General features: G+C 42.5%; 1 protein-coding gene across 3 annotated transcripts in view; it reads left to right on the top strand.

Moving 5' to 3' along the window:
- The first annotated feature begins 520 nt into the window (after positions 1-520).
- FAM167A (family with sequence similarity 167 member A) overlaps positions 521-24916 on the top strand; it is a 40212-nt gene continuing 15816 nt past the window's right edge. The window contains exon 1 of one of the 3 annotated variants that reach the window (XM_044291813.1): positions 521-780. The gene's annotated coding sequence lies outside the window, so the exon portion shown is untranslated. Of the gene's footprint in view, positions 781-910; positions 933-9272; positions 9353-24916 lie in introns of those variants that run through there. The other 2 variants (XM_044291815.1, XM_044291814.1) reach the window with 2 other exon arrangements.

Here is a 24916-nt window from a genome sequence, read left to right on the forward strand (position 1 = left end):
AGTGGGCGAGGTCCAGGACGACATCATTTTGTTATAATTTTTTATTACATTTTTCTTCGCTCAATTTAAAAAAATGTAAATTCATCATAAATCCGGGGCATTCCGCTTTGTGGTGTGCGATGCCTGGGAGTGTATGATGCACGTGTGCTTGCAAACTAGGTGTGGTAGGGGGGGGGGGGGCATATAACATTTTGCTATGGGGCCCTATGAGATTTGTGTTATATCCCAAAACTGGCACAAATAGCTGGACACCCCCACCCCACCCCACCCCACCCCACCCCATCCCCCCGTTGTCTTATGTCTGATATTGTGTTACATGCGCCTTGTGGGACTGCTGCTCACTTCTCCATTTTGCAGCGACATCAGACAACGCTAGGAATTGCAGTTCTTGCACAAATGAAATATTTTTTATAACTGAAAGAGAACACGGCAGAAGCTAGGACCCTGGCACGGCTCTGCCTCTGCAGGGAGGCACAATGTAAATGTGTGTCCTCAGCCTGTGTGAATGAAAAGGACAGAGGAGCAGAATCGGAATAGCTCTCCTGTCTCCTGGCAACTCTCCTGACGCAACAAAAAGTCATTTAAAAAAATAAAAAAAAAAAGGGACACATCCAAAAAATGGGGAGGTACAACTGGGAGTGAATGCAGATGGAGCGGAGACGCAGCAGCCACAATGACCTGGAGGCTGGGAGGGAATCCAGACTGTAGCGTCTCCGGAGCAGCACATCCCAAGGAACCGGAGCGCAGAACGCTTGTGTATGTGTGACACCCCCGATCCAGGTATGTGCCGCCACGTACATCACCTTGTGGATCCAGAAAAAGATTAAAAACCATCCGTCACCAGGCAGAGTCCAGTATATCGCACCTGCGTGTCCCAGTTGTCAGCCTAGCGCGGATTCTTCTGTCTACACCATCACGTCATTTTCTTTCTCGTGAGTCACATGATCCCTTCTTGAGAATGTCCAATGTCTTTGTTTCCTTTTTTCTATAAGGGAAAGTTCTGCAATTTTCTTAATATACATTGTATTTTAATTCTTCCCCAATTTCAAGATCTCTGCTGGCTGTCAGTGAATGGGAGCACCCGATGCTATCCCTTTTAGATCCAGCCCTGCTCGCACAGCTGAGGGTATGCTTCAATGTATAAGTCTAGGCAGAACGATATGTGAGCCAGAAGCAGCAGGAATCTCTCTCATCTGCGCTGATCCATTGTAACAAACCCATCAGCTGTGTGAGGAGGACTGAGTCAAGGGGAGGGGGTTTGTAGATTCTGTTCTTACTAGCTTCATGGCCGCCGTTTCTAAGGAACCCATGACAGCGGGTCCCCAAGGCCATATATACCCAGAAGGATCCCTCTGACTAAAATGGGGTTCTTTGGGGGGGTCCTCAAAATCTTTAACGCCAATGCTAGCGGGGCAGGCGGAGCTGTTTTTGGTGTTAGAATCCTGATGGAAACCCCTACAGAACCCCTGAACTCAAGTGTGAACTGAGCCAGAATTTTATCTAGAAGGTTTCTATTCACTGACAGCAATCAAAGATCTTTATAACAACATGGAGTAGATTAAAGATTACAGAACTGTTCATTATTAGAGACCAGCGAATTTCATAAAATTCGATTGGGGGCCGGATCGGTCATCCACGTACTGTCTGGTACAAATAAACTTGACCCTGGATTTTAAGTTCTCTGAAGACGTTTTCCGACTCCTCAGGATAGGTCATCTGATCGGTGGTGGCCAGACACTCGGGACCCCCTGCCTATCAGCTGTTTGAAGAGAGCCCGGTGCTCTAACGAGCACCGCAGCCTCCTCACGGCTTACCAAGCACAGCGCCATACACTGTATAGTGGCTGTAGTTGGTATGGCAGCTCAGCTCTATTCACTTGAATAGGACTGAGCTGCGCCTAGGTCACATGACCAATGCATGTGAAATCATTGCCGTAGGGTACGCCACGAGAAGGCAGTGGATCATCAAACATCTGATTGGCGGGGATCCCGGATGTCGGACCCCCACAGATCAGATATAATTATAGTATTGATCGAGCACCATAGTGCTCGGGTGCTCTAGTGCTCGAGTAGAACACTTTGCAGATGCTCGGGTGCTCTAAAGAGCACCCGAGCACAATGGCACAACAGAGTTACAGAGCACCCGAGCACAATGGAAGTCAATGGGAGAAACTGAGCATTAAACCAGGCACCCCCTGCTCTGAAGAGGGGAGGGTGCCGGGTCCCACTGAGGTCTATGCAGAAGATCACTGTACAGTGAGGGAATCCCCCTGTTTAAGTCCGCGGCTTAGGAGTCCCTGCTCTGACTCCATATATAGCTATGTTCATATATGGAATAAGTGCTTAGGGACACCCAGTGTATTTAAATCTAGTTTAGCCTCTATTTCTGAAAAGTTTCTGCTGGGTTTTAAACTCACAACCTTCTACATTAGCGGCAAGGACTTTAACCACTCAGCTTTAAAGCTGAATGATAAACTATGTCAGAAAAACCTCATAGTATTTTTTCATGTAGTAAGTATTCCTATACAGCAGAAGTATCATTTCATATTTCAGTGCAGGTTAACATGTAGCTGTATAGCGTAGGGGTTAAAGTTCTTGGCTCTAATGTAGAAGATTGTGAGTTCAAATCCAAGCAGAAACTTTTCAGAAATAGAGGCTAAATTGGATTTAAATAAACTGACTCGAGCAAACAAGGTATTCGGCTGAACACTGCGATGTGCTGAGCATCGCGATGCTCGAGCCAAACTGGTGTTTGGCCGAGCATGCTCGCTCAACACTAATCAGATACTGATGACCTATCCTCGGGAGCAGTCATCACCATAAAAAAGTCAGAGAACCCCTTTGAAGTCCACTACCTTCCTGCGACTATGTCAGCAGATTGCAGGCTGCCGGTTACTATACCCTAAATTATAGGGAAGAAGACGGCAGATCTGAAATGTTCTCCGACAATCAGCTAAATGAAAAGCAGAAGGGATGTTCAGTTCGATGCCATTTGCATTTATTGCACTGATAGTGGAATCCGGCCAACATGTACGACGAGTAATGACACGAAAAGCATCATGTTACAGAACAGCGATAATATAGAGGTGGCAGCACAAAACAGACAGCAGGATTTCTCAGCTTTAGGCTACATGCACACAACCGTATGTGTTTTGTGTTCCGCAAATTGCGGATCCGCAAAAAAAACGGATGACATCCGTTTTTTTTTTTTGCAGATCCATTGTAACAATGCCTAAAACAGACAAGAATAGGACATGTTCTATCTTTTTTTGCAGGGCTATGAAACAGACATACTGATGCGGACAGCACACGATGTGCTGTCCGCATTTTTTGCGGACCTATTGAAATGAATGGGTCTGCATCCTATCCGCAAAAAAAATGGAACAGACACGGAAATAAACAACGTTCGTGTGCATGTAGCCTTACTGGTGGCAGAGATAAGATGATAAAGCTGCAAGATGGTGAAATATTCCAACTACCTGTTACTGCAAGAAAGAGTGAAAGGGGAGATTCTAACACTATAGGAGAGGGAATTGTTATACCATATATATGTATACATTCTTATACATAGGGGCAGTATTATAGTAGTTATATTCCTGCACATAGGAGCAGTATTATAGTAGTTATATTCTTATACATAGGGGCAATATTATAGTAGTTATATTCTTGTACATAGGGGCAATATTATAGTAGTTATATTCTTGTACATAGGAGCAGTATTATAGTAGTTATATTCTTGTACATAGGAGCAGTATTATAGTAGTTATATTCTTGTACATAGGAGCAGTATTATAGTAGTTATATTCTTGTACATAGGAGCAGTATTATAGTAGTTATATTCTTGTACACAGGAGGTAGTATTATAGTCATTATATTCTTGTACATAGGAGTAGTATTATAGTAGTTATATTCCTGTACATAGGAGCAGTATTATAGTAGTTATATTCTTGTATATAGGAGCAGTATTATAGTAGTTATATTCTTCTACATAGGAGCAGTGCTATAGTAGTTATATTCTTGTACATAGGAGCAGTATTATAGTAGTTATATTCTTGTACATAGAAGCAGTATTATAGTAGTTATATTCTTGTACATAGGAGACAGTATTATAGTAGATATATTCTTGTACATAGGAGGCAGTATTATAGTAGTTATATTCTTGTACATAGGAGCAGTATTATAGTAGTTATATTCTTGTACATAGGAGGCAGTATTATAGTAGTTATATTCTTGTACATAGGAGCAGTATTATAGTAGTTATATTCTTGTACATAGGAGCAGTATTATAGTAGTTATATTCTTGTACATAGGAGCAGTATTATAGTAGTTATATTCTTGTACATAGGAGCAGTATTATAGTAGTTATATTCTTGTACATAGGAGGCAGTATTATAGTAGTTATATTCTTGTACATAGGAGGCAGTATTATAGTAGTTATATTCTTGTACATAGGAGGCAGTATTATAGTAGTTATATTCTTGTACATAGGAGGCAGTATTATAGTAGTTATATTCTTGTACATAGGAGCAGTATTATAGTAGTTATATTCTTGTACATAGGAGCAGTATTATAGTAGTTATATTCTTGTACATAGGAGCAGTATTATAGTAGTTATATTCTTTACATAGGAGCAGTATTTATAGTAGTTATATTCTTGTACATAGGAGCAGTATTATAGTAGTTATATTCTTGTACATAGGAGGCAGTATTATAGTAGTTATATTCTTGTACATAGGAGCAGTATTATAGTAGTTATATTCTTGTACATAGGAGGCAGTATTATAGTAGTTATATTCTTGTACATAGGAGCAGTATTATAGTAGTTATATTCTTGTACATAGGAGTATTATTAGAGTTATATTCTTCTACATAGGAGCAGTATTATAGTAGTTATATTCTTGTACATAGGAGGCAGTATTATAGTAGTTATATTCTTGTACATAGGAGCAGTATTATAGTAGTTATATTCTTGTACATAGGAGGTAGTATTATAGTAGTTATATTCTTGTACATAGGAGCAGTATTATAGTAGTTATATTCTTGTAATAGGGGCAGTATTATAGTCAGTTATATTCTTGTACATAGAAAGCAGTATTATAGTAGTTATATTCTTGTACATAGGAGCAGTATTATAGTAGTTATATTCTTGTACATAGGAGCAGTATTATAGTAGTTATATTCTTGTACATAGGAGCAGTATTATAGTAGTTATATTCTTGTACATAGGAGGCAGTATTATAGTAGTTATATTCTTGTACATAGGAGCAGTATTATAGTAGTTATATTCTTGTACATAGGAGGCAGTATTATAGTAGTTATATTCTTGTACATAGGAGCAGTATTATAGTAGTTATATTCTTGTACATAGGAGCAGTATTATAGTAGTTATATTCTTGTACATAGGAGCAGTATTATAGTAGTTATTCTTGTACATAGGAGCAGTATTATAGTAGGTTTATATTCTTGTACATAGGAGGGCAGTATTATAGTAGTTATATTCTGGTACATAGAGAGCTAGTATTATAGTAGTTATATTCTTGTACATAGGAGCAGTATTATAGTAGTTATATTCTGTACATAGGAAGCAGTATTATAGTAGTTATATTCTTGTACTAGGAGGCAGTATTATAGGAGTTATATTCTGTACATAGGAGGCAGGAAATTATAGGACTTAATATTCTTGTAACATAGGAGGCAGTATTATAGGAGTTATATTCTTAGTACATAGGAGCACGATATTAATAGTAGTTATATTCTTGTACATAGGAGGCAGTATTATAGTAGAGTTATATTCTTGTAGCACTGAGGAGGCAGTATTATAGTAGGTTATATTCTTGTACATAGGGAAGGCAGTATTATAGTAAGTTATATTCTTGTACTGGAGGAGCATTATTGAATGTAGGTTCATATTCTTGTACGTATGAGGAGGTAGCAGTATTATAGTAGTTATATTCTGTACATAGGAGCGCAGTATTATAGTAGTTATATCCTTGTAGCATAGGAGCAGTATTATAGTAGTTATATTCTTGTATATATGAGCAGTATTATAGTAGTAATGTTCTTGTACATAGGAGGCAGTATTATAGTAGTTATATTCTTGTACATAGGAGCAGTATTATAGTAGTTATATTCTTGTACATAGGAGCAGTATTATAGTAGTTATATTCTTGTACATAGGAGGCAGTATTATAGTAGTTATATTCTTCTACATAGGAGCAGTATTATAGTAGTTATATTCTTGTAAATAGGGGCAGTATTATAGTAGTTATATTCTTGTACATAGAAGCAGTATTATAGTAGTTATATTTATTGTACATAGGAGCAGTATTATAGTAGTTATATTCTTGTACATAGGAGCAGTATTATAGTAGTTATATTCTTGTACATAGGAGCAGTATTATAGTAGTTATTTTCTTGTACATAGGAGGCAGTATTATAGTAGTTATATTCTTCTACATAGGAGCAGTATTATAGTAGTTATATTCTTGTAAATAGGGGCAGTATTATAGTAGTTATATTCTTGTACATAGAAGCAGTATTATAGTAGTTATATTTATTGTACATAGGAGCAGTATTATAGTAGTTATATTCTTGTACATAGGAGCAGTATTATAGTAGTTATATTCTTCTACATAGGAGCAGTATTATAGTAGTTATATTCTTGTACATAGGAGGCAGTATTATAGTAGTTATATTCTTGTACATAGGAGCAGTATTATAGTAGTTATATTCTTGTACATAGGAGGCAGTATTATAGTAGTACTTATATTCTTGTACATAGGAGGTAGTATTATAGTAGTTATTGTCTTGTACATAGGAGCAGTATTATAGTAGTTATTGTCTTGTACATAGGAGCAGTATTATAGTAATTATATTCTTGTACATAGGAGGCAGTATTATAGTAGTTATATTCTTGTATATATGAGCAGTATTATAGGAGTTATATTCTTGTACATAGGAGGTAGTATTATAGTACTTATATTCTTGTACATAGGAGCAGTATTATAGGAGTTATATTCTTGTACATAGGAGCAGTCTTATAGTAGTTATATTCTTGTACATAGGAGCAGTATTATATTAGTTATATTCTTGTACATAGGAGCAGTATTATAGTAGTTATATTCTTGTACATAGGAGGCAGTATTATAGTAGTTATATTCTTGTATATATGAGCAGTATTATAGTAGTTATATTCTTGTACATAGGAGGCAGTATTATAGTAGTTATATTCTTGTACATAGGAGGCAGTATTATAGTAGTTATACCCTTGTACATAGGAGCAGTATTATAGTAGTTATATTCTTGTATATATGAGCAGTATTATAGTAGTAATGTTCTTGTACATAGGAGGCAGTATTATAGTAGTTATATTCTTGTACATAGGAGCAGTATTATAGTAGTTATATTCTTGTACATAGGAGCAGTATTATAGTAGTTATATTCTTGTACATAGGAGGCAGTATTATAGTAGTTATATTCTTGTACATAGGAGGCTGTAATTACTCAGCAGGATGTGATAATGAGCTTTAGAGGAATTTCTATTTAATTAAAATGTAAAATATATCTAATAATTATGGATATGTCAGCAGACATACAACAAAATAAAGACTAGTTGCCTTGTGTAAACCTCATACATTCATGTGCCTGAATATGTGTGACTGGTACCTTGTCGCGCTCCCTATGAGTTGGATGCATATTACATTGTGTGAGTACCCATAGAAGGGATGATGATTTATCTTGGAGGTATCCAGTTCTGGTTTCTGAGCTCTTATTACTTAAGAAGGAACAAGGATTCTTTGTATTCTTTACATTCAGAGGTGTCACAATAAGAACATCTTGTGCAAAGTCATCTCCAAGATTACCGAAAATCATGACGAGCAACTTGTCTTGTGAACATTCTCCCATTCTTGACAGTAGGGGGCAGTATAAGGTTTGCCTCGTATGTGGGCAGAATGGACAGACATAATTGGTTGCAGCAGCTCTCCTTTTTAATAGAGGCTGTCCGGGCAGAAGACCTCCTGTGTGATGTCCATGTGCCCCAATGGGGTGCACTGGAGCCATCCGTTCATTGGTGGAGTTTCCCTCTGAGATTGTTGGGGGCAGTTTATATAAATCATTGGTTTTGAGCAGGATAATATCTTTTGAGCTTCTATAGAAGATGCTCTATGTAGAAAAGCAAAGAGCAAAGTCTTCTCTGAGAGTTTTGCTTTTTTGGCCGTGATTATTAATCACACGGACTGACTGGTATAAAGGTCAGTGCAGCTCTGCTTCATTGTGTTCGATTGTATCTAGGCATATGAAATTTTGAAGAAGGAATGTGTAGGACAGCAAAAAAGTAAGCTAAAAAAAAATATATTTTTTTTTTTTGCATGTGTCAGTCTTCACTGTAGTTCTGGATTTCCATTCCTGAATCAGAAAGATCAAAATGGATGAGACAATAGGGTCAGAATCACATTAGATTGTTTAAAATGACATTTTAGAGCACGGGATTGTGGGAGGACAGATATAAAGCGGAATTCATTACATTCCAATATAATGCAGCATCTGTCAGTGTAAAGTGTAGGGCGTCCGGAAATAGATCTTTAATATTCACATTCCTCTACTCAAATAACATGCGCAGCGGGGGTGTCAGGGCTGAGGGCTGTCACTGGATATAGGGGATATGGGGTATATAAATGCCCTAATTTTAATTAAGATGGGGAGGTCCCCAGTGCCCATCCCCATTCTATCAGACAGGAGGAGAGCGGGTACAAAGAGGGTCTCGCACTCTCTGGTGGACCAGACGTCTCTGAACATTACAGGGACAGCCCATTGATTTAAATAAGTAACATGCAATTCCCCATATCCCCTGTGGAGGCACTGTGGGGAAACTGAACACTTGGTGCCTGATTCTTGCCCAGATTCCAGCTTTTTGTTAGAAGACTCTTCAAATAAAAAGGAATTGTACACAGTGGATATCCCCTTTATTTAGCCATTTCTTAGCCCATGGGGAACCCAGGGTTTCTTAAGCCTGGGAAAGTTGGGCTATCTATAGTGATATGTGATGGGTCCCTGGATGCTGATGGTCAGGATTACAGGAAAACTGAAATGATGACCCCATATAATATAAAGTAACTTTCCAGGATAGCCATCACCATACTGCCCCCAGCACCTTCTCTTCTGGCCAGCCTGCCCCATAGACATCTCCTCGGTCAGTACTTGAGATGCTGAGTGTGAGGAGGAGCCGTCATTCCTGATCTCACCCAAGTGTCTGCACAGGCAGGAGGGGAGTGACTGGAGGCAGGAGGAGCTGTCCGCCTCTTATAGGATCACACAGGCTCCTAGTCCTAGTGGAGAGGCTGGAGGCTCCGGAGGTAAGGAGACCGCTTCACTCACTGCTCTGATGTAGCAGAGCCGAGGTTGTCATTCAGCTTTCCAGTGTGCATGGTCAGATCATATCATAGAAAATCGATAGATAGATAGATATGAGATAGATAGAAAATAGATAGATAGATAGGTAGGTAGATAGATAGATAGATAGATAGATAGATAGATAGATAGATAGATAGATATAAGATAGATAGATAAATATATGATAGATATATGATAGATAGATAGATAGATAGATATAAGATAGATAATAGATATGAGATAGATAGATAGATATTAGATAGATAGAAGATAGATAGATATGAGATAGATAGATAGATAGATATTAGATAGATATGAGATAGATAGGTAATATATAGATAATAGATAGATGACAGATAATAGTGAGGTTTATTGCTCCATGTCTATGTAACATTACAGTTCTGTCCTCTTTTCTCTCTGTGTCTCCTTACATATATATATATATATCCCGTGTATCAGTTACACATAGTAAAGATAACTTAAAGCCATGTATATTATACATCTATACCTCCCACCACAGTGGGCACAGTGCGCAGATGCGGTCAGACAGCTGCTTCTTATCCGGATACTGTGGATGTCCTGCTCCTCTCCAGGTGGACGCAGTGCACCTTCTATAGTCCTGTAGATATTGGATGTTACTTTATCTCTCTCTCCTGGGTGTTATTAGATGTCAGTCTGGGGAGCGGCTCCTCTGTCATTCTCCGCTCTATATTGTGTGTATTATCTATGTTATAGAGGTGGGACTGGCAGACCACCTGATGTGTATCGGATGAAGAAGGATCAGGCTTTTACATAGTGTTAGATTTCAACATGACCGATCCTTTTTATTCTCTAAAAAGAGACTGTCAGCCACATATTTCCCCCTCTCTGTTCAGGACACGTGCATGCTCAGTCCAGCCTAGCATGCATGTTGTCTGAACGACATAGGCCTTTGGTTGGCTTTAGGGTTTAAACTTGACATTTTGTATTAAGTATCTCCCATAGTCATCCAATGTTCAGGACCAGGTCTGCTGGAATGAGGGGGCCACCAACCCCCAGTTATAACATCAGTCATATCTCAGAAGATGTGTCATGGGGAGACTCTTTTCCCCTGTGTAAGAGTTCATGTAGAACAATCCTGGACCAAATGTGTCCTTGACTTATGGAGTCATCAGGTAACACATTTGCAGATCCAGAGAACACTTCCTCTCCAAGTACCTGCAACGAGGTGTCTCCAGGTGTCAGTGTCCGAATTTTTAACAAAACCTGAAATACAACAAAGGAAAATGTCCAGCCGTACAACCATCCACAGACAGCTGGTTTCAGGGCGATTGCCCCGCACCAGTGCAGAGTAGGACACTGGCTGAGATGCCTGGGATGCATCTTTGGGAAGGTACTACTCTCTTTAAGGAGACCAGCTGCATATGGGACTCTGAGGCAATGCTCCATGTCGAAATAATAGTCAAAGAGGTATCTCTCAATACTTCCTCTAAGCTTCATCCAAGACATCTCACACCAGAATCCTACTCCGTACTAATGAGGAGCAAACGTCCTGAAACAGCCTTCTGCAGAGGGATATTTGACTTGGCTGTTTTCCTTTGTTGTGTTCCAAGACTTGGTAAAGAAGTCAGACATTGACTTATAGGGATCTCCTTCCAGCAGGTGGCGCTAGCGAGACGGTTCTCTTTTGCTGGCGAGATCTCTTTGCATATTAATTTCCCATGGAGCATTGCCACCAACTCTCCTGACACAGCCGTCTCCTTAAGGAGAGTCACTACGTCCGGAATTTCCGAAAAGGCTAGTAGTACGAGGGTCACTTTGCACTCTAAGGCATATTTTCGAAACCTTGCCAATGTCATGGCATCACCCTAATGCTATACAGCGCTTGGGTGAATGGTATTGTGCAGTGTATAAATATAACCTACACACACTGCCCAGAGAGCGCCATATGGCGTCGCTTTACTGCATCCGCTGCACAGTCAGCACCCTACAATACGCCGATACACAGTTTATATTATATTGTCCAGAACTTTGCCCAGATAGTGTCTTACCTTGTCCATATACTGCCATTTTGTGTATACGTAGCGCCAAACAGTGATGGCATAGAGACAAAAAGGGACAAACAGTTTACTAAAGTATCTCCATCCAGTGCCTACAGCCCTCAGTCCCATAGACCCGGACAGCCAGTCCCCCTTGTTCTCGCTCCTTTAGACTTCATAACAGGAGGGTGATGCCGCCCTCTGCTGGCAGTAGCCAGTAAAACTACCGTACTAATGTGATTTTAGATACATTGTATTGTTACATAAGGAAAACAAGTAACATTTCTTGATAGGAACAACATTGCTGTGAGACAGTATCACACAAGGCAGGCTGAGCTACATAGACCGGCCGGCCCGCCACTGCAAAGTAACTACAGGATGATACATACGGCCAAGAAAGGCAAGGCCCCTGGTCACACATGTTCTATCATTTTTTTTAGAATGAAGGAAATGGAGAGTCAGGGCATGTTCACATCACATCAGTGATGTATGTCGAGAAAGTTCCCAACGCACATGGTCAATTATATTAGCCAAAATCAGTGTCCTACGTTCAATGGAGGCAGACCCTGCGATTGTTACCGTATGGGGCCCAGGAGCTGATCTTTTTCTTCTCTTTTGGACATGCAGCCACCACCGGGGGAGCTCAGTGCAAAGATCTTATTGCAGCTTCCATTGCAGACCTTGGTAATTGTGTAAATTCCTATGCACTTAGCGCCCCTTAGTGGTGGCTGTAATAAGTGAAGGGTAGCAGTGATTTAGAGCTGTATAGTGGGGGGGGGGGGGGCATGTTTTTGAAACACCAATTCTACTTTTTCAGACAGGTCAGATAATGAGGGTGAGGCGGAGGATGACTTTTTAAAATTTCCTTTAAAAAAATAAATTAAAAAATTATCTTGTTTACTATACAAATGTAAAGTCATCAGAAATCTGGGCAGTCAACTTGCCTAGGAGTGATTGACACATGCGTACTGGGAGCCCTATGAGGTCTGTGTACGCCCCTGGCTAAAACAGTACCAAAATAGTGTCATACAGTGAACATATAACAGCACTATACAGTTTGCAGACATTGGTGCTAAATAGTACTTGAAAATAACACTATGGAAGAGGTGCGTTCATGGGGGCAAGCCTAGGGAAACAGCCCCCTATGTCCATGCTATCATCTAGCTCTAGACTGCAATGGTGTTACTAAAGGGACACAAGCACCTGATGCCTCAGTATCTCATTTTTCTACATTCAAGCACATTTCACCCTTGTCCTCCTTGACCCTCTTCTCCATAACCCTAGCAGACACAATGGAGGTAAGTGGGTGGGAGAAGCAACCATCTTGCCCCAAGTGATGACCGAGAACCCAACAGGTGGTCCACCTTGATTCGTGCCAAGGTTCACACTCTTTATTACGTACCCCCCAACCCTCATCCAGTCTTCACCTCATGGCTCCAGCTTGTTGCTGATATTTCACACAGGAATCCAGGATTGGTTCCCACCATCGATGAGCGGGTTTCTCAGGCAGTGCAGTACAATAGGTGATCTTACAGCAGCTCTCGGCACATTATTCACATGTTAATAGTGGACGCCCTATAGTCATGAAGTATGAACCCTGGGGGCACCATAATAAGCCCCTCATATTCAGGGCTTGAGAGGTTTATGAATATATAGAGAGAGAATTTCTCTCTTTGTGTGCAGGGTATTGAGCTCCTGGAGAACCTGCAAAGGCTGAAGTTTTCCCAGGCTCTCCGAGGAACATAAGGGAACGGACAGTGTGCCCTCTGTCCAGGGCTGTGTGGGATAACATGATTGCCAGTGTCATCATTTATTATTATTACTATTATATGTTAAATTATATTATTAGATTTTTGTGATATTGAGGACTATTATTAGTACCGTGATGTATGTTTATTATAATTCTGAATATTTTATTTTATTTATTTAGAATTATCATTGTTATTATTTTACTGTTATGGTGGCTCTTTTTTAATTTACAGTTATTCTTGTGTTATATATTACATTATCCAATATTGTTAATATTATCATTATTATTATGTGATTTAGAATTAAGATTGTTATATTTATGACTATTATTATTGTTATTTCATTTAGAATTATTCTTATTGCATTATACAATATTGTTAATATTATTATTATCATTAGTGTTGAGTGAATCGAAGTCCACAAAGTGTACTACGTTCCAAATTTCAGGATGAGGCCTCTTTCACACGACCGTATGTCTTTGTCAGGGTTTTGCGGTCCGTTGTTTAACTTATCCGTTGTTCCGTTTTTTGTTTCCGTTGTGTTTACGGATCTGTTCTGTTTTTCCGTATGGCATATACAGTATACAGTAACTACATTGAAAAAATTGGGCTGGGCAAAAAAATTTCCAATAGATGGTTCCGCATAAATGGAACGGATACAGAAGACATACGGATCCGTATTTTCTTTGCGGACCCATTGACTTGAATGGAGCCATGGAACGTGATTTGCCTGCAATAATAGGACATGTTCTATCCTTTAGGCCTCATGCACACAGCCGTTGTTGTGGTCCGCATAGGCAGCTCGGATGCAGACCCATTCACTTTAATGAGGCCGCAAAAGATGCAGACAGCACTCCGTTCCGTGGAATAACCCTTTAAGGCTGGAATCTCACATGTACTTTTTTACCTGCAGTTTTTTTTATACAAAAAAAAATATTATATTACTACAGATTCACGCTGGCTCAAGAAAAACTGTATCGAAAACCGCATCCTGGCATTTGTGTATTTTCAGTAAATCCTTGCATTGTGTTAAAATGGCCACTAGGGGCACTATTATATGTAGGAATACTGGTGTATAGTATAGATATAAGTGTTCCCTTACTGTCTACTGACCATGAAGGCAGCAGGTTTCCTTCCAATACTACAGAATAGATATCATGAAGGTTTTACAAGAGCCAAGCGTTGGTCCGCCTTGTGTGCCAAGGTTTTAAAATTTCTATTCAGTTGCTCCTTAGTTTTTTCTGGAAAACTGGGTAACACCCCATACACCTCCTATTGTTCTGCCTCCTATTTGGGTTGTCACTCATAGACAAATACATTGAACAAAAGGACTTTCTGGATCTTTAAGGAACATATGCAGTAAAATACACCGGAGCTTCCCGTAGACATGATTGGCAAGCGTCCACATGGGTGTCTTTCCGCTCAGGTCGGTGCCTGTCATGAGTCACGCTGACATGTATTGCACTAATCTTTCCTGAATATTGTATTTTAGCAAACTGTCAATCATCACAATTTCATGGGATTAATTTTCCCAATTACGCTAACAATTTAATCACCACACAGATAAAAGGATTAACATGGTGAAGGCTCCTACAAGTCCTGGCAGAGGAAGGGCGGTATTACCTATACCCCAGTATCAGGGGGGCTGCCAGATTTTGTCAGGATAGGACAACTGCTAGCAATGGCATCGGGGTACATGCCACCTCTAGGGCCACCGCCAGTGCACCATGGTGCTGCTGGTATCTCCCAAGTCAACCAACACCCCTGTTTCAAAATATGTCCCTAGTAACAATTCTACCCCTACCATACCGATAGGCAAATAGGTGCAACCTGAAGCTCATGGAACCCAATGCAAATTCTGTTATGGGGGACATATGGGGCAATGAGGGCCAGGGTGCAACTACAGTTACACCACTGGGTCCATTTGCTATTTTACTCTTACGAGGGTGGAAGTTGGCATGGGACCGTTCTTCTCAGGTACAGGCGTTGGCATACTTTAGTGAATGGGTCAAGCTTGTGAATCACCCATATTGGGCAAGGAGTTCCTTTGTACCCAGGTACAAGCCTACAGTTACATGCCTGAGTTCAGAGGATATCAGGCTATTTTACTCTTATGAGGGTGGGAGTTGGCATTGGACCAGGGTCCTCAGGTACAGGCAGAGGCATAATTATGGGTTTGCAGTTCCCTATATTAGGCAAAGAGATCCTTTGGGCCACTTGATGATACAGGGCCTTGGTACAACTGCAACCGCTGCACCCCCTACAGCTACACCCCTGGGTCCAGGTATCAAATTGCAAACCAATGCCTCAATAGAAAAGGTCATTATACTCTAATGAGGGTGGGAGTTGACATAGGACCGGTGTCCTTGGGCTCAGGCTTCGGCATATTTTAATGAATGGGTAGGGCTTGTCTTTGGCAGGGATATCCCTGGGCCCCCTCAAGCTTTAGGGCCCAGGTGTAGCTGCAACCACTGCACGCCCAACAGTTACACCCCTGGGTCAGTGGTTATCAGGTTATTCTACTCTTACAAGGGTGGGAATTATCATGGGACGGCATCCTCATGGGGCAGGCATCAGCATATTTTGATAAATGATTGAGGTTAGTCATTTTCCCATATTGGGCAGGGAGGTCTTTTCCGTCCAGGTGCAACTGCAGCCGCTGAACCCCCTAAAGTTACTGCCCTGGGTCCAGGTACCAAACTACAAATGACAGCATCAATAGGCAGGGCTAGCCTACTCTCATGAAGGTGGGAGTTTGGCATGGGACCGGTGTCCTCAGGTGCAGGCATCGGCATATTTTGGTGAATGGGTGGGCTTTGTAACGTACTGAGAAGAGTTTCAGCCTATCATGGAGAATCTGGGTGAGAACCAGTTAGGTTGTCAGTTCTGTCACCCAGTACAAGAGCAGGAGATGTATGACTTTCTAGAGTGAAATGGCTGATAACAGGATACAACAAATTGCAAGTCATCCATTCTACACAATAGATTTTTATTTTGCCAGTCCTTTAAGAAAATGTTCCTGGCCCCACCAGCCGGGTGCACGAAATAACAATGCTTCTGGTAAACGAGTTTCTCCGTGTTCTGCGTAATTGCGAACTGCCAGAAAGAATCTTTCATTGCGTCCCCTTACTGCACTTGTTTCCATGGAAACCACACACCAGTTTTCTTATTTATGACCACTACACGCCCAGAGGCGACCGGCGAGGTGGAACATAGTACATAGTGTAGTACACACACTGACCGTGGACTGTCAGAGAGAAGGCTGACATTTCAATAACTTCACACCTCCTGCAAATATTCCAGCTTTGATGTCTCCGTGTAACTGGATCCAGAGATAAGAAATCAATATTTGGTCGTGGACAATCGCCTTCGAAGCTGGGTAAATAGGAGGGAAGATAATAGGAAAGAAAAATATAGATTTTTATTTTTTTTACAGAATTCCTATAACATGGCACCCAATGCAATAGGTGCCAGGGCTGAGCCTGATGACACAGCATCTCAGCTCCACACACATTTGGTTTTCTGGGACCCAGAGGTCCAATCACTTACAGAGTCATTGGACCTGAGGCCTGTTACTGACTTTGCCCTGTTCTTCCATCATGGTCATATCACGTTTCCTTGATGACTGGCCTGCTGTGATGACATACTGTACATGGTGGCAGATGCATATACTTTCTTGTGTGTAATGTCCCTTGTTTCTGACCTTGGTCATAGATAGCATTTCTTCTCGGTTCTGCTTTCTTCTTGCTACTTCAGTTTTGTTACTTGGTACTTTGAACTCCTCGCTTGGCAATCTTCTGATTATGACTTCATCTCATCCTCTGCTTTGTCATATTCCAACCATTCTCCGGGCGACAACCTCTGGTTTTGCTCCTCACCTTTCTTCTGCTCCCGTTGTTTATAGTAGGATACTCGCCACAATCGGTGATGGCAACGTGAGAATGTCTTTGGGAAAGTCCATAACTTGTTGTATTGTTAAGAGCGAAGAATGAAGATCCATCTGCTCATTAGTAAATCCAGAACCAAACCAAATGCAGTTTAAGATATATTTTTCCAGTGAAAATTGTAACAAGACCTTTTTGATCATCATTATGGTGGTCATAGATGTAGCCATTTCTCAGATCATCCAGAAAACAATGATAATTGTGTTTGATTACCACTACTAGGCCCAAAAGAATAGAATTTACCCCCAGGGCGGCCATCAAGAATTTCTAGTCCCATATGGCCAATGAGTCTGCCCCTGGGAAAGACACAAGATGAAATTACATGAGGTCCATTATGATGAAAATGTTGCTATGATGCCCCGTGCCTGCTGCTGCCTCGTTCCTTCCTGTGGGCACAGGCCCTGCAATACTCACATTCCCTGCTCCTCTACCTCTGGCAGTTCCAGCTTCCAGTGTCTTCCATAGGCTGCGGACAGCACATCTGGTCTATAGGCCTCCTGGGCTGCTTCATAGGGTGCACATGCTCACTCTCTGCTTCTTAAAGGACCAGCATGCCCATGTGGAAATCCCTCCCCAACTAATGGCTGGTCATCCCCATGCATTTTAGGCATCCTACCCATTGGAAGGGTGCCTGAGCTTACCCAATCTCTAGTTACTAGTAAAGGTGTCATTCTGTGTCTGACTACCCGTGTACCAAACTCAAGCCTGACAACCAAATTTAGGTCCTAGCCCCCTGCCCTGAACTTAGCCTGTTTCAAATATTGCCTCATTAACACCTACCCTACTTGTTTCTTGGATTCGTTTTTTACACTGCCTACGCTGACCTCAGCTTGTCTCTTGACTACAACTATAGCTTGACCCCTCAGTGCTTTGCACCGGTGTCTCTAATCCCTGTGGGTCAGCTGCCAACTATACCTGGACTATTTCAAGAGGTAGTGGCCTGGTGGCTCCCCTGCACTGAAGTCCAGATCCCTGTATAGGGGTTAAAGTGTGAAAACCAGGGGACTACCAGGATAACACCCATATAGCTAGCCCCAAGTGAAACCGGTTAGTTGATACAGTGGTTCCACAACCACTGCCCGTAACATAAGACGTTTTGGCCTTTTGGTGCAATAGCTAGTTACAGACCCTTTTTTTATTCACTTCGACTAGGCTCTTGGCAGCAGTACCAGATGTAGTGTCCTGCTGACCAGAGCCAAACTGGCCTGTCAGTACTAGATGGTTCTTTGGCAGAAGACAACCCCATTTGGAGCTGACTTTGGGTCCAGAGGAAAACACATGGTGAAACTACACAGGTCTCATTGTTGTGTAGAAGCTTTGGCCCTATGGCAGCAGGCCAGATACGGACCCTTTCTTTACTGACTGGGCCCCTGACAGCAGCACCAGGAGTACTGCCCTGGTTGACTGGCCCATCAGTAGATGATCCTTCATCAGAAAATAACCCCATTTGGGGCTAACTTTAGAGCCAGTAACTTGCTACTAGGGTCTGTTTCTCATCGTTTGATTCTCAGATGTAGGCCCTTTCCTTGAGAAGAATCCCAAGAATGAAAATAGTCAAAAACGTAACAAATTGGGGGAAACCATTACATCTATGACCGTCTTATTCCTTAAGGTGCTCATACACTATTCATTCTGACCGAATGTGAATGTATTCTAAATAGGGATTAAGGAATAAGTCGCTGCCAGGCACTTCTGGTGGTGGCTCATCTGCTGTAGAAACAAACAATCGGCCATATTGATATCCAACAATCTTGAACCTTGACTTGACCCAACATTTGCCATCAGGGGAGAGTTGAGAGACCCCAATACACATTTTATCTTTATCCAGTCCAGTCAAAATCTGTGAATTTGGACAACTTCATTCTAATGTGTATGACTCCTTTACTTCCTCCTCTCAGCACACTATAGAGCCATTCCTATAATACCACCACGTTTCTGAATATGGCCCTACCCCACATCTACCTGTAGGACGGAATAGTAGGCAGGTTTGTCTTTTTTCGGGTGTGTATCCTAAGAACGACAATAGCAATTTCCTTGTCATCCTTATGAATGGTTCCACAAAGCATCTGCTGTATGAATGGTGGCTGTACCTTAATGGGCTGCTTGTATCTATGTCATGTTTCAAAGGATTCCTGATACTCCCACGTCTCTTCTCTGCATTGTGCGCAGATGATTCCCACAGGCTGTGAAGCGTCTAGACCAGACAGGGTGACTTTTACCAACTATGGGTCGGATAAAAGGCTGAGATTTCCATATTGTACTGAACTAAAACAGAGAGTCCGGGGTCTTCACTACAGGTATCATCTTAGGACATCTGAAACCTGATCGCACAGGCGAGGCTTTTAGCTTGGGACAAATAAATCCTTGCAAGGTGCTCTCATTACCACTGGTGTCTATCGTGTTAACCCATCATAGGGCGAAACAGCCAGAGTGGCTGCTTTTATGGAGCCCATCAATAGAGGAGGACTCACTAGTGGTATTATTGGTTCTACCACCATGTCTTGACCATATGTGGTTTGTGGTACTCCATGCTTACTGCCAGCAGACACTCCTCCACCACCAACACCACCCTTTCTGTGCTGGTTGTAGACATAGCCACTTGGTATTGCTGCTCAGCCACACTCACTTCACTAGGTCATGGGACTGATGAACGTGACGTCACTTAGCCTAGGCTAAGCTGCGAGAAGACTGCTGCTGCAAGAGCCGGTGCCTTCACGAACAGCTGATCGGCCGGGGTCCTGGGTGTCAGATCCCCACCGATCAGATACTGATGACCTACCCTTAGGATAGGTCATCGGTATATAAGTCTCTGAAAACGCCTTTGAAAAATCCTAAAATCCTGCAGTTTTCACAATGACCACTAGCAGGGGCGTTGCTAGGGTCTCAAAAGATCCGGGGCACAAGCCCCAATAAATATGCCCCCCCCCCCCCCCCGCACTATGCTGTACTTGCTATACAGCAGCACTTACCTGTCACATCCAGGGCCTTCAGGGGACGTCTCCTCTCGGTCATCATCTTCTCCATTCGGTCTGGACAATTTCTCTCAGCCGCCTCGTCTCTGCAGAGTGCGACACACAGATATCTTAGCTTCCTCACTTTCTTTCATTATCCCCCAACTGGAGTCCCCACAGTGTTATCCTGCTGCTTGCTATGCCAAAACCTCAAACCCCCCCCCCCCCCCATACCCCAAAATACTATCCTAAAGAAACATTACTGCCCCCCATAGTAATAGTGCTCCTCATAGTCCCACCAATAGTAATTCCCTTCTAGAATGCCCTTATTAGTAACACTGCCCCAACCGTGATAATGCTCCTCAACAATGCCCTCCCATATTAATAATACCCTCACAGAGTCCCTAGTAGAAAAAGGCCCCCTATTGTTCCCCCAGTGGTAATAAATCTCCCTACAGACCCCACAGTAGTAAAAAGGCCCCCATAGTGCGCTTAGTAGAAATAAGGCAGATATACAAGACCCTCCTATAGAGCCCCCAGTAGTAATAAGAACGCCTATAATGTCCCCTGGATCTGCAGTGCCCCCTGCAGTTATAATCCTCCCTCCACCATACAGTCCCATGTAAATAACATCACCTCTTCCCCAGCCGCCTCCAACGCACAATCCCATGTAAACATCACCCCCTAAGGCTACTTTCACACTTGCGTTCGTGCGGATCTGTCATGTACTGACGGATCCGCACCGATATAATACAAACGAATGCATCTGTTCAGGACCGATCCGTTTGTATTAGATTTTAATTTCTAAGTCCCAATACGGATCCGTCCTGACTTACATTAAAAGTCAATGGGGGACGGATCCGTTTACAATTGCACCATTTTGTGTCAATGCAAAGGGATCCGTCCCTATTGACTTACATTGTTAGGCTACTTTCACACTAGCGTTCTGGGCTCCGCTTGTGAGCTCCGTTTGAAGGCTCTCACAAGCGGCCCCGAATGGATCCGTCCAGCCCTAATGCATTCTGAGTGGACGCGGATCCGTCCAGCCCTAATGCATTCTGAGTGGACGCGGATCCGCTCAGAATGCATCAGTCTGGCAGCGTTTGTCCTCCGCTCTGCTCAGCAGGCGGACACCTGAACGCTGCTTGCAGCATTCGGGTGTCCGCCTGGCCGTGCGGAGGCGTGCGGATCCGTCCAGACTTACAATGTAAGTCAATGGGGACGGATCCGTTTGAAGATGACACACTATGGCTCAATCTTCAAACGGATCCGTCCCCCATTGACTTTCAATGTAAAAGTCTGGACGGATCTGTTCAGGCTACTTTCACACTTAGAATTTTTTTAACAATATAATGCAGACGGATCCGCTCTGAACGCTAGTGTGAAAGTAGCCTAAGTCAGGACGGATGCATTTGGCTCTGCAAGGCCATGTGGACACAAAAAACGCTGCTTGCAGCATTTTGGGGTCCGCCTCCAAAATGGAACGGGGGACCGCACGGAGCCGAACGAATGCATTCTGAATTGATCCGCATCCATTCAGAATGCATTGGGGTTAAACTGATGAATTTGGGGCTGCTTGTGAGAGACCTGAAACGGATCTCACAAGCGGATCACCAAACGCAAGTGTGAACGTAGCCTAAACATTAAGTCCCATGTACATAAACATCATTCCCCCCCACCATCCACTTTCAACATACAGTCCCATGTAAATAACATCCCTCCCTCCCCCAGCCACCTCAAGCACACAGTTCCATGTCAATAACATCCCTCCCTTCAGCCCTAAAATACATCCCAGTTAAATAACTACAACTCCCAGCATTTCTCTGCCTCTCCCTTCACTTACCTCTCCTGTACAGACATCACCATTAGGCTCCTTCTCCTCTTGACTCCGGTCCAGTCCTGAACTGGGAAGAGGCGAAGGACCTTTGGTGACATCACAGGTCATGTGAACAGCAAAACAGGCTGTGATAGGATGACCTGGATGGTGACATCATCCTGGTCATCCTATCACAGCCTGTTTTGCTGATCACATGACCTGTGATGTCACCAAAGGTCCTTCGCCTCATCCCAATATTAGATTCAATTGTATTTGCCGTTCTGTGTACGGCTATACAGTTGTATCTAGCAGGTAGGCAGGACATTCGGGGCATGGGACAAAACATCCGGGGCCCAGGCCCCGAATGTTTTAACCTAGCGACGCCCCTGACCACTAGTCCTAAACTATGTCAAGGCTTCCTGTTCTTTGAGACACAGCCACATGGGCCATATACACAATGGTCAGGGGTGGGCCTCACTGACTTCTATGGGAGAGTTTTCTAGGCATGCTCTGTGACCTGTGCAGAGGTCAGGAGGGAGCAGATAAGCTGTGATATCACCTATTGTGAATGGTGGATCCTGTGTTATCTATATAGAGGTGCTACTTGTCATTGTATTCTTGCCTGTGACGATAATGTGATGGCTACTGAACAGAACAGGAAGTCTCCACATATTATTAGGCCTAGTGGCCAATGTGGAAACTGCACGATTTTAGGACATTTTTTGTCATGATAATGACATGGAAAATTAAAACAAAAATTCTAAAAATATGTTTAACATAAAAACGTTGGTGATTTTCTGATGACGCATTCCCTTTAAAGTCAGATACCATATTATGGCATTTGGAGACATTCATCAGTTGTCCATATGATACTTCCACGTGCCCCTTACTTCACACAGAGGGGTCTTCAGTACAATAAGAAACCCTCCACTACAGAAATGCCGGAAGTCAATGCTTTGCTGGCAGACGCTGTCCTACTTCTGGCCCGGCTATCATAAAGAGCACAGCAGAGTCTTTTCTCCTTGGAGGAACACGCCGTGCCTGAGCTGCGGTCTGCTGTACAATGTGCAACCCAGACAATACAATGTTCCGGGAAGACGTCACTAGTGTACTGAATTATGTATATAATGATAGGCAAATAGTGACAGCCTGCCCTTACACTTTCTATGTCTGTCAGCTGAGTGCTTGCTCAACTGACAGCTCTCTCTCTTGAATCCCCCATACACATGCATCCTCGGTTCAGCCAAGCGTGTATATGTTTTTAATGGGGAGAGAGGAGAAAGCCGCTGCCAGACACCTCTGTGGGCTATGAGGTATAAATTACAGCTCGTACCTCATATATGAGTACACTGCTGTATATACTATATATCTGTACATACTGTATCTATTATACCTCATACCTCACACATCAGTACACTGCTGTATATACTATATATCTGTACATACTGTATCTATTATACCTCATACCTCACACATCAGTACACTGCTGTATATACTATATATCTTAACACACTGCACCTATTATACCTGATGTATCAGTACACTGCTGTATATACTATATATATGTACACACTGCATCTGTTATACCTTGTACCTCACATATCATAATAACATAGTTTATAAGGCTGAAAAAGCCCTCTGTCCATCCAGTTCGGCCTGTTATCCTGCAAGTTGATCCAGAGGAAGGCAAAAAAAAAACTGTGAGGTAGAAGCCAATTTTCCCCACTTTAGGAGAAAAAATTCCTTGCCGACTCCAATCAGGCATCAGAATAACTCCCTGGATCAATGACCCCTCTCTAGTAGCTATAGCCTGTAATATTATTACGCTCCAGAAATACATCCAGGCCCCTCCTGAATTCCTTTATTGTACTCACCATCACCACCTCCTCAGGCAGAGAGTTCCATAGTCTCACTGCTCTTACCGTAAAGAATCCTCTTCTATGTTTGTGTACAAACCTTCTTTCCTCCAGACGCAGAGGATGTCCCCTCGTCACAGTCACAGTCCTGGGAATGAATAGATGATGGGAGAGATCTCTGTACTGACCCCTGATATATTTATACATAGTAATTAGATCTCCCCTCAGTTGTATTTTTTTCTAAAGTGAATAACCCTAATGTTGATAATCTTTCAGGGTACTGTAGTCGCCCCATTCCAGTTATTACTTTAGTTGCCCTCCTCTGGACCCTCTCCAGCTCTGCTATGTCTGCCTTGTTCACAAGAGCCCAGAACTGTACACAGTACTCCATGTGTGGTCTGACCAGTGATTTGTAAAGTGGTAGGACTATGTTCTCATCACGGGCATCTATGCCCCTTTTGATGCAACCCATTATCTAATTGGCCTTGGCAGCAGCTGCCTGACACTGGTTTCTACAGCTTAGTTTGCGGATATCACTACACTGCTGGGTATACTACATACCTGTGTCCACAGCATCTATTATAATGTATAATGCAGTGTGTGTATGTGTGTACATATATATATATATTGTAGGAAGGCGCAAGGGGCCGTCATTGATGGAAGGTATGTGTCACCGAGATTCCTGGCCTCGGTGAGGTAAGAGCCAGTAGTTTTAAGTGTCAGTGGCAGCTAGTGCTGACTGACACTGTTTGTTGTTAGTATGGCTGTAAAGCCGATCCGGGCCGGCTCTTACTGGGAGTAGCCAAAGTGCTGGGTGGATGGCTACTCCCCACGCTCCAAGCCGGGTCTTTTTTGGCCTATATAAAACCCAGCCAGCAGTCTCAGCTGGGTGTGGTTTATCCTTCAGCTGACAGAGAAGCTGGGGAATCTGTGTTTTGGGACCTGTGAATTTGTGCCGTGCTAAAGGGCTTAGAGCCGCATGCCAGGAAACAGGCCCCTAAAGCCTGCTGTGGACTGCGGGTGGAAAACTGCTAACCAGGTGAAGATTTTGTTCTATGGACATTGCATGGTGTGAACAAACACCAAGACTGTGAACGGTCATTTTGTTTTTTCCTTATGTGTGAATAAACACTGAACTGTTTAGTTTAAAGACTTTGTGATTGCCTCTATACTGCGTCCGCTAGTCTGTCTACC

Source organism: Bufo gargarizans, chromosome 4, assembly GCF_014858855.1.
Source record: "Bufo gargarizans isolate SCDJY-AF-19 chromosome 4, ASM1485885v1, whole genome shotgun sequence".
NCBI lineage: Eukaryota > Metazoa > Chordata > Amphibia > Anura > Bufonidae > Bufo > Bufo gargarizans.